The sequence below is a fragment of the Tachyglossus aculeatus genome, chromosome 1, assembly GCF_015852505.1.
Source record: "Tachyglossus aculeatus isolate mTacAcu1 chromosome 1, mTacAcu1.pri, whole genome shotgun sequence".
Taxonomy (NCBI): Eukaryota; Metazoa; Chordata; class Mammalia; order Monotremata; family Tachyglossidae; genus Tachyglossus; species Tachyglossus aculeatus.
Genome location: NC_052066.1, coordinates 16,974,672 through 16,989,595, shown reverse-complemented (window position 1 = coordinate 16,989,595; position 14,924 = coordinate 16,974,672). Strand labels below are relative to the sequence as shown.

The 14,924-nt window shown below is 44.3% G+C and overlaps 1 non-coding gene across 1 annotated transcript; it reads right to left on the bottom strand.

Moving 5' to 3' along the window:
• Positions 1 to 13,910: 13,910 nt before the first annotated feature.
• Positions 13,911 to 14,048, bottom strand: LOC119935653. Its single transcript, XR_005453405.1, has one exon. It is a non-coding gene; the product is annotated as a small nucleolar RNA SNORA7 (small nucleolar RNA).
• Between the last annotated feature and the right edge of the window lie 876 nt (positions 14,049 to 14,924).

Below are 14,924 nucleotides of genomic sequence, written 5' to 3'. Positions count from 1 at the left end.
AACCCCAACAGTAAGAGGATGGGAGGGGGAGGAGGAGCCTGCAAAAGAGACTGAGAAAGAATGACCGGAGAGATAAGAGGAGAACCAGGAGAGGACGGAGTCTGTGAAGCCAAGGTCAGATAGCGTGTTGAGGAGAAGGGGGTGGTCCACAGTGTCAAAGGCAGCTGAGAGGTCGAGGAGGATTAGGACAGAGTATGAGCCGTTGGATTTGGCAAGCAGGAGGTCATCGGTGACCTTAGAGAGGGCAGTTTCCGTGGAATGAAGGGGACGGAAGCCAGACTGGAGGGGATCGAGGAGAGAGTTGTTGTTGAGGAATTCTAGGCAGCGCGTGTAGACAACTCGTTCAAGGAGTTTGGAAAGGAATGGTAGGAGGGATATGGGGCGATAACTAGAAGGTGAGGTGGGGTCAAGAGAGGGTTTTTTTAGGATGGGAGAGACATGGGCATGTTTGAAGGCAGAGGGGAAGGAACCAGTGGAGAGTGAGCGGTTGAAGATGGAAGTTAAGGAGGGGAGAAGGGATGGAGCGAGAGATTTCATGAGATGAGAGGGAATGGGGTCAGAAGCACAGGTGGCCAGAGTAGCACTTGAGAGGAGGGAGGAGAGCTCCTCTGAGGATACCGCTGGGAAGGCTGGGAGAGTAGCAGAGAGTGTTGAGAGCCGGGGGGTTGGAGAAAGGGGGGAAGAGACTTTGGGGAGGTCGGAGCTGATGGATTTAATTTTGTTAATGAAGTAGGAGGACAGATCGTTGGAGGTGAGGGAAGGAGGATATTCAATCAGTCAATTATATTTATTGAGCATGTACTGTGTGTAGAATGCTGTGCTAAGTACTTGGGAGACTTCAATATAGCAGTTTCAAAGAGTTGGTAGGCACAGTCCCTGCCCACAACGAACTTACAGTCTAGAGGACAAACACAAAGTCTAGAGGGTCCTCAAGGAGCTTGCCATCTAACAGAACTGCTGGATGGCCATGTTTGATGAGGTGGAAGTGGTCCAGATGCCCAATAACCCCTGATACAAGTCCTGCAACACACACACACACACACACACATACACACACACACATCTAAGATATGTAAACCTCCATTGTTATCCAACTGATCTGACTGCATTTTCAATTGGAAATCCAAGTGGTAATTTAGGTAATCAAGCAGCACACAGTCAAATCCATAGTATTTATTGAGCACTTACCATGTGCAGAGCACTGTACTAAGAGTTTGAAAGGGTACAATAAATACAAATAGATAGAATTAACAGACACATTCCTGGCTCAGTCTAAAGGGAGCTTAAAGTTTAGACTGTAGACAAATTTCCTTCTTTTCTCTAAATTCTCCCTCAAGGATAGGTGAATATGGGATTCTTTGCTTCCTATAGAAAGCATAGCATGACTGAGGTAAGAGCTTCTGTATCCCTTACCATGCTGATTTTATAGTTTTCTCCCAGCACGGGGGTCGGTTTTAAGTGCCGGAGAAAACTGTGACAGATCTCGGGACGAAATAAGGTCACATGGGCTAATGCTTAAAGGCAATCAGGATTTACTGATTACTAATTGGGTACAGTAAAGAAAGGGTAGAAGTGCCTTTTAAATCAGGGTAACTTAAGCTGTTGACAAAAATTGTGGACAAGGACTCAAGGTCTTAAGCCCTTGGCAATGTGATCCAGTAAGGCTCTGAGGAAAATATTGCACACAATATCCTGAAAATTCATACTCTTTCTTGACCACTGGCTGTTGTGATTTATTGACTTGGCGATTCTGCCCACACAGATCAACTCAAAAGGGAAGTAAAGAGAATGGTTCTCTGCGTTGGTTTTAATATGAAAAAAGTATTATTTACCAAGAAAGCGAGGCCTAAGGAAAGGATCATAAATAAGGTAAACCCAGGCTGTCTAGAGTTGAAGTCAGATAGAATTTAGCGCTTTGTCTCTTCTTGGAATTCTCCTTTCATTGAAATGGATTTCAATTTCTCTTCGGGCATCTAATCAGAGGAGGAAAACCTCTTCACACACAGGAGCAAAAATTGTCCTGTGACTCTACTGATTTCTTCGTTCTATGGTCCTCTCCCTTTCTCCATCCCTCTAGTTCCTTCTTCACCATCCAAAATGGTTTTAGATTGAATGTGTGTTCAATAAAGGATTCTGTTTGCTGCAAACAATATGTGGGAATATTAAATGATACAAAGATGATAAATCCACAATATATCTTAAGGGCAATTCATTTGGACAATCTGGGCAAAGTGACGATTGATGCAAAGGAAATACACACACACACACACACAAAAGAACAAGAAAAAAAAACAATAAACTGATGATGAGCCAAGGAGAGTTGCCAGCCAGTTATAATCAGGCTCTTCATCACTGTGCTAGGTTGTACCGTGTGGCCCAGCAGAGTCATTCATCTTTATAACCTGGGCTTCCCCTATCTGAATCACATCATTTAAACTGATAAACTCAGTGACACGAGTAACAGGGAAATTTCTGTGCAAAAAAAAAAAATAAAGAAAAAAAAATCCTGGTCCGGTATCAGAACAAATAAGGGAGGGAGAGACGGTGCAGGGGGGGGGTTAAAAATGACAAAGAGGTTGTAGCAGAAACTGAAACCAACCAAAGCCAAGTCAGAAGCAATAAGTGTCATATTTCTGCCAAGGAACTGCAAACGGACTATAATTTAAAGGAAAGCACCGAGTGCTAAACCCAGTCTTGGTTTGTTAAGATGTAGAAATATTTCAAATCACTTGCCTTAAGCTATACAGAAGCAGTCATAAGACCAGATGACAATTATAGAGGGAGAGAAATCTCTCCTATCGGTTAGGTTGGGGGACTGGGAGGGGTGGGAGAAGAGGAAAGGTGGAGGCGGGGCAGAGGGAAGGGCAGGAGTGATGATGAACTGTGGCCTCTGAATGAGGAGAGACCTTAGTCTGATCCAGAGAACTTGATCGGCAAAGTCTGGTGTGTGACGTCACTATCCTGCTTTATTTCATCCCATCTGGAGCCTGCCACAGTCTTTTAATAGTAGTAATAATAATTGTGTATGTTCCAGGAGCTGTAGTACGTCCAAGGTAATTGGGTTGGACATAGGTCCCTGTCCCACTTGGGGCTCACAGCTGTATTCCCCATTTTACAGATGAAGTCACCGAGGCACGGAGAAGTGAAGTGCCTTGCCCGAGTTCACATGGCAGGCAAGTGGCGGAGCCGGATTTAGAACCCAGGTCATTCTGATTCCCAGGCCTGTGCTCTATCCATTAGGCAACACTGCTTCCCTATTTTCTGGCCCAGTGGAAGACCTGAATTGATTATCTTTTTTTCTTCCTGGTTCCCTCTCTCCCCATCATTCTCAGAGTACCCCTCAGCTCTTACCCTCGACCCCTACTTACATAAGAAAAAGACATTCTCTTCTGGAATGTCTTTCACTTTGAGTACTCTCTCCTCCCTAAATATTAAGCTACTTTTTTTTCTTAATAATAATAATAATAATGATGGCATTTATTAAACCCTTACTATGTGCAAAGCACTGTTCTAAGCGCTGGGGAGGTTACAAAGTGATCATGTTTTCCCATGGGGGGATCACAGTCTTAATCCCCATTTTACAGATGAGGTAACTGAGGCCCAGAGAAGTGAAGTGACTTGCCCAAAGTCACACAGCTGACAAGTGGCGAGCCAGGATTTGAACCCATGACCTCTGACTCCAAAGCCTGGGCTTTTTCCACTGAGCCAAGAAGAAACTCACTCCTTAGTGGTAGTAGCAGGAGGAGGCATAGTTGGAGTAAGTCCTCTACATTGTGAACACGTTGTGGTCAGGGAATGTCTACAAACTCTGTCATATTTTAGCCTCCCAATTACATAGTGTAGTGCTCTGCACACGGTAAGTCTCAATAAATATCATTGATTGATTGATTGATAGGATTGGTAATAGTAGCAGTAGGAGTTGCAATTATTGAGTGTAAGATGCAATGTATTAGTCATTTTAGTAGCGATAGTAATAATGATAAAAAAATGATTTCCCTCAACATGGTGTAGTGGCCACAGCACCGGCCTGGGAGTGAGAAGGTCATGGGTTCTAATTCTGCCTCTGCCACTTGAATGCTGCATGGCCTTGGACAAGTCACTTAACTTCTCTAGGCCTCAGTTATCACATCTGTAAAATGGGGATTAAGACTATGAGCCCCATGTGGGACGGGGACTGTGTTCAACCCAATTTGCTTGTATCCACCCCAGTGCTTAAAACAGTGCCTGGCACACAGTAAGCACTTAACAAATTCCTCAATTATTATTATTATTATTATCCAACCCAGTGCTTCGTATAGTACCTTACATAATAATAATTGCTTAACAAATACCATCATCATAATTATTATTATTAGTCAAACTGATTTAACATTCACTTGGTGTGGTGCCCTGTAGTGTCCCCTCAAAAATCAAAGGGAAGATGATAATAATAATAATGATAATGATGGCATTTATTAAGTGCTTACTATGTGCAAAGCACTGTTCTAAGCACTGGGGGGTTACAAGGTGATCAGGTTGTCCCACAGGGGGCTCAGAGTCTTAATCCCCATTTTACAGATGAGGTAACTGAGGCCCAGAGAAGTTAAGTGACTTGCCCAAAGTCACACAGCTGACAATTGGCAGAGCCGGGATTTGAACCCCATGACCTCTGACTCCAAAACCCGGGCTCTTTCCACCGAGCCACGCTGATAAGGATCCTTGGTCGTTCTGTTTCAGTAATCAAATTAATCAATCAATCATTGATACTTATTGAGTGCTTACTCTGTGCAGATCACTCTAGTAAGCACTGGGAGAGTACAATAGAATGGATGGTAGACAAGGGTAGACACAGTCCCTGACCTCAAGGAACTTACAGTCTAGAAAGGGAAACTGACATTAAAATCAATTGCAGATAGGGAAATGTCAGAGTATGAGGATTACTCGAACAATCAATCATTGATATTTATTGAGTGCTTCCTATGTAAGGAGTTCAGTGTTTTTAGACTGTGAGCCCACTGTTGGGTAGGGACTGTCTCTATATGTTGCCAATTTGTACTTCCCAAGCGCTTAGCACAGTGCTCTGCACATAGTAAGCGCTCAGTAAATATGATTGATTGATTGATTGATCTTATTACTCTATTCATTTATTTATTTTACTTGTACATATTTATTCTACTAATTTTATTTTGTTAATATGTTTTGTTTTGTTCTCTGTCTCCCCCTTCTAGACTGTGAGCCCACTGTTGGGTAGGGACTGTCTCTATATGTTGCCAACTTGTACTTCCCAAGCACTTAGTACAGTGCTCTGCACACAGGAAGTGCTCAATAAATACGATTGAATGAATGAATGAATCTTGGGGAGTACAATCCAGCAGACTTAGTGGACACATTCCCAGGTGCTGGAAGTTGAGGGTGGGGTGAATAATCAGTAACCAGCTTCCATACTGAATCCTCACAGGATATGTGGCACTGATCTAAGTGGTAGTTTGTTAGCCTGGAGACAAGAAGGCTGAGGACCGACGTTGGTTGGGGCACTATCTAGAAGTGACTTTGGGCAATTCACCTAACTTCTCTGTGCCTCAGTTACCTCACCTGTAAAATGGGGATTAAGACTGTGAGCCCCCTGTGGGACAACCTGATCACCTTATAACCTCCCCAGCGCTTAGAAGCAGCGTGGCTCAGTGAACAGAGCCCGGGCTTTGGAGTCAGAGGTCATGGGTCCAAATCCTGGCTCTGCCACTTGTCAGCTGTGTGATTTTGGGCAAGTCACTTAACTTCTCTGGGCCTCAGTTGCCTCATCTGTAAAATGGGGATCAAGACTGTGAGCCCCCCCCGTGGGACAACCTGATCACCTTGTCACCTCCCCAGTGCTTAGAACAGTGCTTGGCACATAGTAAGCACTTAACAAATACCAACATTATTATTATTATTATTATTATTAGAACAGTGCTTTGCACATAGTAAGCACTTAATAAATGCCATTATTGTTAAGTTGATGTGAGATTTTTGAGAAGGAGGGATGGTGACCAATTTGCCTAGAAGGGCTAGGCAAATACTGATTTATCACACATAGAAGGGTTGCTGACAAGGACCCAGAATCCTTGTGAATGCTCACTTACCCACGGGAGAGACGGAGCTTTCAGCTTTGGAATCCCCTGTTGGCCCCTGCCTCAGCCCGAGCCCCAGGAGGAGCGGTCAGGCTGTGTCCCTAAGCTGAAGAGAAGGAGGAGGAAGAGGAGAAGGGGGATCCGACAAGAAGCAGAGATAATTACCCCAATTTACCAACCCCTGGCCACACCACCGCCATGCTCTGTCCACCAGGCCCTGCTGCTTAGCACTAGGAGAAAGAGGCTACTGCTGGGGTTTCCCTTCTCATCTCTTGCCCCTCTAACTGCCCCTCTTCCACCCTCCCGCCTCCTCCCCCTCCCCATCCCATGGAAAACCTGTCCACCACCCCAGCACAATTCCTGTGTGCTTGTTTCCATCCGCACCCGTCTCAGGTGCTGTCCTAAAACTCATCATTTTCTCATCTTCACTAGGCTTTTTTCCCTCGTTTTGAAAGATTTGTCTGCAATTCATACGGGCCTCACCGTGACAAACTTTATCAAGCATGACACCTCCTCTGATTCTGTAAAATTCCTCACAGGTGGCGTTCCTCAATGTGAGCTCCTCTGTCAAACATGACATTGACTCACAAGGGTATCCCAGGTAGTGCCCTGGCTAACGTGCATAAACTGGGCCAAGAGGCTATTTTTTTCTGAGTCAGGCAGAACTAAATATATCAGATTCCCTTTCTTCACTGGGGATCTATCAGTGGTATTTATGAATCCCCTAATGTATGCAGAACACTATAATTGGGGAAATTTGGCTGAGTCAGAGAGACTGTCCCTGTCCCTAAGGGGGTTACAATCTACTAAAAAAGAGTGGAAAGACCCCGGGCTTGGGATTCAGAGGTCATGGGTTCTAATCATGCCTCTGCCTGCTTTGTGAACTTGGGCCAGTCACTTAACTTCTCTGTGCCTCAGTTACCTCATCTGTAAAACAGGGACTAAAAATGAGAGCCCCATGTGGGACAATCTGATTACCTGTATCTACCCCAGCGCTTAGAACACTGCTTGGCATATAGTAGGCACTTAACAAATACCACAGACATATACTGACCTACACCATTCATAGGCTTAAGTGGAGCACTTAGCACAGTGCTCTGCACACAGTAAGCGCTCAATAAATACGATTAAATGAATGAATGAATAGGCATTTGGAGGAGAACAAACCACCCAACGGATGCTAGTACTAGAGTAATGGGAAGACAATCATTTAAATAAGTGTAACAATGCAGATCAAAGCTCTGCATAAATGTTAAGAGGTGTATATAAACATAAATGCAAAGGGTAGGCATTGGATGGGAAAGGCCGGTTTAGAATTTCTGATGATTTTGCTGTTTCAGGATTTTTGTTTTTCAAACTTGTGCTTTAATTTGCACTGACATAGAAATCCAAATTGTCAATCAAAAGTAGTACTTAACTGCTGAAAGTCTTCTTTCTTCAGTCTATCATTTTTTCGCACACTGCCTATCTGTTTTCACATAAGAATGGAAAATTTGCGGACCGTGCAAAACTTTTTTAAGTCCCTGCAATTTTATGTACATGTATATTGTGGATGTGAGCATGTTTGTGACTGTGTGTTCTACTTCTCTATTTTAGACAATGATGCTGATGAAGACAATTGTACAAAATGACAGTCTCCTCCACGATGTGAGCACATAAAGTGTACTGTCTCGTCTGTCCGAACGTGTGTTTTCAGGGTTCTGGAAAGAACGTGAAGGAGAGTTAGGGAATGTTCTTCCAACTATGTTGTATGGAGACAGTGTGACATAGTGTCAGAAGAAATAGTTGTGCACCTGTCCGCAGCTTCAGTGTGTTTTCCACCCTCTGAGAACTGCAAGAAGGGTCACCCATACCTTGCTATGTTCACCCATTATAGACCTGCTTCTATTTGAGAAGTGGAAGGATAATAATAATGATGAAAATAACAGTAATGAAAGTAACAACAACAATGATATCTGTAATATGTTTATTTATATTAATGTCTGTCTCCCCACTTAGACTGTAAACTCATTGTGGGCAGGGAATGTACCTGTTTATTGTTATATTGTACTCTCCCAAGCACTTAGTACAGTGCTTTCCATATAGAAAGTGCTCAAGAGTATAATTAAATGATGAATGAATGAATGATGATAGTAGTATTTATTAAGCAATCAATCAATCATGTTTATTGAGTGCTTACTGTGTGCAGAGCACTGTACTAAGCACTTGAGAAGTACAAGTTGGCAACATATAGAGACGGTCTGTACCCAACAGTGGGCTCACAGTCTAGAAGGGGGAGACAGAGAACAAAACAAAACATATTAACAAAATAAAATAAATAGAATAGATATGTACAAGTAAAATAAATAAATAGAGTAGTAAATATGTACAAACATATATACATATATACAGGTGCTGTGGGGAAGGGAAGGAGGTAAGGCGGGGGAGATGGAGAGGGGGAGAAGGGCGAGAGGAAGGAGGGGGCTTAGTCTGGGAAGGCCTCCTGGAGGCAGTGCGCTCTCAGTAGGGCCTTGAAGGGAGGAAGAGAGCTAGTTTGGCAGATGGGCAGAGGTAGGGCATTCCAGGCCAGGGGGAATGACGTGGGCCGGGGGTCGACGGCGGGAAAGGCGAGAGCGAGGCATGGTGAGGAGATTAGTGGTGGAGGAGCGGAGGGTGCGGGGTGGGCTGGAGAAGGAGAGAAGGAAGGTGAGGTAGGAGGGGGCGAGGTGATGGATAGCCTTGAAGCTGAGGGTGAGGAGTTTTTGCCTGATGCGTAGGTTGATTGGTAGCCACTGGAGATTTTTGAGGAGGGGAGTAACATGCCCAGAATGTTTCTGGACAAAGACAATCCGGGCAGCGTCATGAAGTATGGATTGAAGTGGGGAGAGACAAGAGGATGGGAGATTGGAGAGGAGGCTGATACAGTAGTCCAGATGGGATAGGATGAGAGCTTGAACGAGCAGGGTAGCAGTTTGGATGGAGAGGAAAGGGCAGATCTTGGCAATGTTGCGGAGCTGTGACCGGCAGGTTTTGGTGATGGCTTGGATGTGAGGGGTGAACGAGAGAGCGGAGTCGAGGATGACACCAAGGTTGCGGGCTTGTGAGACGGGAAGGATGGTAGTGCCGTCAACAGTGATGGGAAAGTCAGGGAGAGGGCAGGGATTGGGAGGGAAGACAAGGAGTTCAGTCTTGGACATGTTGAGTTTTAGGTGGCGGGCAGACATCCAAATGGAGATGTCCTGAAGGCAGGAGGAGATGCGAGCCTGGAGGGAGGGGGAGAGAGCAGGGGCAGAGATGAGATTTGGGTGTCATCAGCGTAGAGATGATAGTTGAAGTCGTGGGAGCGAATGAGGTCACCAAGGGAGTGAGTGTAGATTGAGAACAGAAGGGGACCAAGAACTGAACCTTGAGGAACCCCCACAGTAAGGAGATGGGAGGGGGAATAGGAGCCTGCAAAAGAGACTGAGAATGAACGACCGGAGAGATAAGAGGAGAACCAGGAGAGGACGGAGTCAGTGAAGCCAAGGTTGGATAGCGTACTGAGGAGAAGGGGGTGGTCCACAGTGTTGAAGGCAGCTGAGAGGTCGAGTAGGATTAGGATAGAGTAGGAGCCGTTGGATTTGGCAAGAAGGAGGTGATTGGTGACCTTTGAGAGGGCAGTTTCCGTGGAATGTAGGGGACAGAAGCCAGACTGGAGGGGGTCGAGGAGAGAGTTGGTGCTGAGGAATTCGAGGCAGTACGTGTAGACAACTCGTTCAAGGAGTTTGGAAAGCAGTGGTTAAGCACTTACTACATGTCAAGCACTGTACTAAAGATATTTAGATGGGGCACATTCCCTGTCACCTGAGGATCTCAAAGTCTAAAATAGGAGGGAGAACAGGTATGTAACCCCCATTTCACAGTTGATGAAACTGAGGCACAGATCAGATGAGTGACTTGCCCGAGATCGTACAGGAGGCAAGTCGAAGATCCCGACTGTGTTCTTTCCACTAGCCACACTGTTTCTCCAATGAAGGGGCAGGGGTGAATATATAAATAATGACTTTGGCATTTGTGAAGCACTCATTCTGTTTCAAGCACAGTACTAAGCACTGAGGTGAAGGCAATATAATCAAATAAGATACAGTCCCTGACCCACAGGGGACACACAGTCTAAACAGGGGGGATTTAATCCTCATTTTACAGATGAGGGAAATAAGGCCCCCAAAATACCGACTACAGTTTTGTTAAATGGTTACTTGGTGCCAACCACTGTAGTAAGCACCGGGATAAAGACAGGGTAATCAGGACAGACACAGTCCCTGTCCCACATGAGACTAAATCTAGAAGAGAGAACAGGTATTTAATCCCCATTTTTTGGTGAAGAAAATGAGGCACAGATCAATTAAGTGACCTGATCATTCACCAGGCAAATGGCAGAGTCAAGATTAGAATCCAGATCCTCTGACTCACAAGGCCTTGCTCTTTCCACAAGGCCACATTGTTCCTCTAATCTGCCTCTAATATCATTTTATCATATATTATCCACCCTTGATTCACCTGAAAATGAATATCCCAGAGGTCTCATACTGTGAAAAAAAACGAAAAAACCTTCTAGTTCTGAAATCCATCCTATCCAGTTTAAAGGAAATTGCTACCAAATTTCAAATCCATTCAAAGTCTACTGGTTCACATACCCACCTGACTAAATCTATTATTACCAAAATTCATTTATCCTTGAAAATAATCATTTCTCCCCAAAATGTCTGGCAAAATCTCTAATTAAAAGTCATGTGGGTCATTTGAGATAAGCAATGGTCCTTTCCACATTTAAGGATAAAAACATATATCACTCTCTTTTCAAAGTCCACTTGAGGTGTGTTCATGCACAGATAAAAAATATGTTTTAGGTAATAGAATATAAGTATCATTTAAATACTCCACTTCAAATGACCCCCCACACAAAATCCTGAATTTGCCTTTCCTTAAGAATAGAATACTATTTTCATACCGGAAATCTCTGAGCAAAATTTCCAGTTTCATCATAACTATAATCTCGATTCACACAAAGAAACCTGTCATGCTGGTTTTAGATACTTGTGTAGTCTTTTAATTGAAATTTTACATACTGATAAGAAAAGTCTAGGAATTCCCTAGTGTTTATTGTCCACGGATTTTACATTTGTAGTTCAACTGGGAAATGGAAAATTCCACTGAAATATTCAGTTCTTTTCTCCTTTGAATTTCTTTTCATTGGAACTTGTTCTCTTCCTCACTGTCACCGGATTTAATTTAAACTTGTGTAGCAGAATTATTAAACCAGTGAACAGCGTGCTTTCTTTTGACAGTTTGAGTTCTTTCATAATGGTCTTTTTTTTCTCCATTAATGGTCAAGAAGCAGCTTACAAGAGGGCAGAGCAACCCAGACACCCAACTTGGAACTAACAAAGAAAATCCCAGACATTGTGGAGGAATTTATTCACCTCTTACCATCCTTCCTTGTTACCACAGCTAAATGGGCAGTCAATCAATCAATCGTATTTATTGAGCGCTTACTGTGTGCAGAGCACTGTACTAGGCGCAGTCTCAGAGAAGTGGTGTGGCCTACTGGATCGAGGATGGGCCCCGGAGTCAGAAGGACCTGGGCCGTAATACTGGCTCTGCCACTTGTTTGTGTGATTTTGGGCAAATCCCTCAACTTCCCTGTGCCTCCGTTACCTTATTTATTCATTTATATCAATGTCTGTTTCCCCCTCTAGACTGAGAGCTCGTTGTGGGCAGCAATGTGTCTGTTTATTGTTATACTGTACTCTCCCATGTGCTTAGTACAGTGTCTTGTAAACAGTAAGCTCTCAATAAATACAATTGAAAGAAATGAATGAAAGAATGGATGGATGGAGACTGAACCCCATGTGGGACAGAGACTGTGCTCAAACTGATTAACTTGTATCTACCCCAGTGCTTAGTACAATGCCTGGCACATAGTAAGCGTTTAACACATTTCAGAAAAATAAAACAACAAAAAACCCTCTAGGCTCCAAAAAGTAGCTTGTGCTGAATACAATCCAATGTTCCAAATCTCCTACTTGAATAGCATCACTTTCTGGCCAAAGAATGACAATAGTAATAATTATGGGATTTATTAAGCACTTTCTATACATAAAGGACTCTATTAAGTGTGGGGTAGATTCAACACCTTCAAGTCAAACACAGTCCCTTTCCCCTCCGGGTCTCACAGTCTAAAGGGGAGGGAGAATAAGCATTCCACCCTCAACAGAGACCAAGAGAAATTATGTGAAATGCCCAAGGTCACACAGAAAGCAAGTGGAAAACTGGGATTTGAATCCAGGTCCCCTGCCAAGCAAGCTTGTGCTCTTTCCAATAGGCCAAACTCTTTCTTCTCACTTTAATAATAATAATAGCAATAATCATGGCATTTATTAAGTGCTTACTATGTGCAAAGCACTATTCTAAGCACTGGGGAGGTTACAAGGTGATCAGGTTGCACCACAGGGGGCTCACAGTCTTAATCCCCATTTTCTAGATGAGGTAACTGAGGCCCAGAGAAGTTAAGTGACTTGCCCAAAGTCACACAGCTGACAATTGGCAGAGGTGGGATTAGAACCCACGACCTCTGACTCCCAAGCCTGGGCTCTTTCCACTGAGCTACGCCACTTCTCCTGAAACTGCTATTGCAATGTTCCACTATTGTTTATCTGGGCAGTGACTTGGGAGTCGCCAGAAACACTGAGGTCAGGTAAATTCTGTGAGTTTTTCCTGTCTATCCGTTTGCCCCATCTAGACTAATTGGATCAACCTCTTAAAGAGATTTACCATGCACATAATAATAACAATAATAATAATAATAATAATAATAATAATAATAATAATGGTATTTGTTAAGCACTTACTATGTGCCAAGCACTGTTCTAAGCACTGGGGAGGTTACAAGGTGATCAGGTTGTCCCACGGGGGGCTCACAGTCTTAGTCCCCATTTTACAGATGAGGAAACTGAGGCCCAGAGAAGTAAAGTGACTTGTCCAAAGTCACACAGCTGACAAGTGGCAGAGCCAGGATTTGAACCCATGACCTCTGACCCCAAAGCCCGGGCTCTTTCCACTGAGCCACGCTGCTTCAAGTGACTAAATCACGCCCATGAAAATCAGTGTGATAAGCGGTTTGTTCGACTTGAGGAACTACTCATGTGTAATTATAGTCCCTGAACTGGCCATTCCTTGGAGTTCTTAACATGTTTTGATAGGTCTGACTGCTCAGTGGAATAAAAAACAGATTATTCTGCTTCTTGGTCTGATGTCTCCTTATGCATCCCACACCATCATCATCACCATTAACATTCTTACCCATGGTCTTTGTCTAGCGTAGTGTAGATATAGTGCACTGAGGCCATTGGCACCATATACGACAAGGACTGTATCCAAACTAATCCAGCTCTTAGTACAGTGCTTGGCACATAGCAAGGGCTTAACAAACATTGTTGTTGTCTTATGCTATCAAGTCGTGTCCAGCCCATAGGGACACCATGGACACATCTCTCCCAGAATGCCCCACCTCCGTCTGCACTCATTCTGGTAGGGGATCCAGAGAGTTTTCTTGGTAAAAATCCAGAAGCGTTTTACCGCTGCCTCCTTCTGTGCAGTTCATTCAATTCAATCATATTTATTGAGAGCTTACTGTGTGCAGAGCAATGTACTAAGCGCTTGGGAAGTACAAGTTGTCAACATATAGAGACAGTCCCTACCCAACAGTCTAGAAGGGGGAGACAGAGAACAAAACAAAACAGTTAACCCGAGTCTCCACCCTCGACTCTCTCCCACGCTGCTGCTGCCCAGCGTGGTTGAGTTTTGACTTGTAGCAGATTGCCATCCACTCACTAGCCACTGCCCAAGGTAGGATTGGAATGGATATGCTTCTGCTTGACTCTCCCTCCCATAGTTGAGACTGGTGAAGTACTGGAAACTCTCCAGGTGCAACACTGAGAGGTGGCTTAACAACTACCATAATTATTATTATTATCGTTATTATTCATTCATTCAATCATATTTATTGAGCGCTTACTGTGTGTAGAGCACTGTACTAAGCGCTGGGGAAATACAAGTTGGCAACATATATACATGATGGCAACAAATTGGCAACAAGTCGGTAACAGAAACATTCTGGGCATGTTACTCCCCTCCTCAAAAATCTCCAGTGGCTACCAGTCAACCTATGCATCAGGCAGAAACTCCTCACCCTGGGCTTCAAGGCTGTCCATCACCTCGCCCCCTCCTACCTCACCTCCCTTCTCTCCTTCTCCAGCCCAGCCCGCACCCTCCGCTCCTCTGCCGTTAACCTCCTCACTGTGCCTCGTTCTCACCCGTCCCACCATTGACCCCCGGCCCACCTCCTCCCCCTGGCCTGGAATGTCCTCCCTCCGCCCACCTGCCAAGCTAGCTCTCTTCCTCCCTTCAAAGCCCTACCGAGAGCTCACCTCCTCCAAGGGGCCTTCCCAGACTGAGCCCCCTTTTTCCTCTCCCCCTCCCCATCCTCCCCTTCCTGCCTCCTTCCCCTCCCCACGGCACCTGTAAATATGTTTGTACAGATTTAATACTCTACCATTTTTACTTGTACATATTTACTATTCTATTTATTTTGTTGATGATGTGCATCTAGCTTTACTTTATTTATTCTGACACCTGTCCACATGTTTTGTTTTGTTGTCTGTCTCCCCCTACTAGAATGTGAGCCTGTTGTTGGGTAGGGACCATCCCTATGTGTTGCAAACTTGTACTTCCCAAGTGCTTAGGACAGTGCTCTGCACACAGTAAGCCCTCAATAAATATGACTGAATGAATGCAAGAACATATAGAGACAGCCTCTAC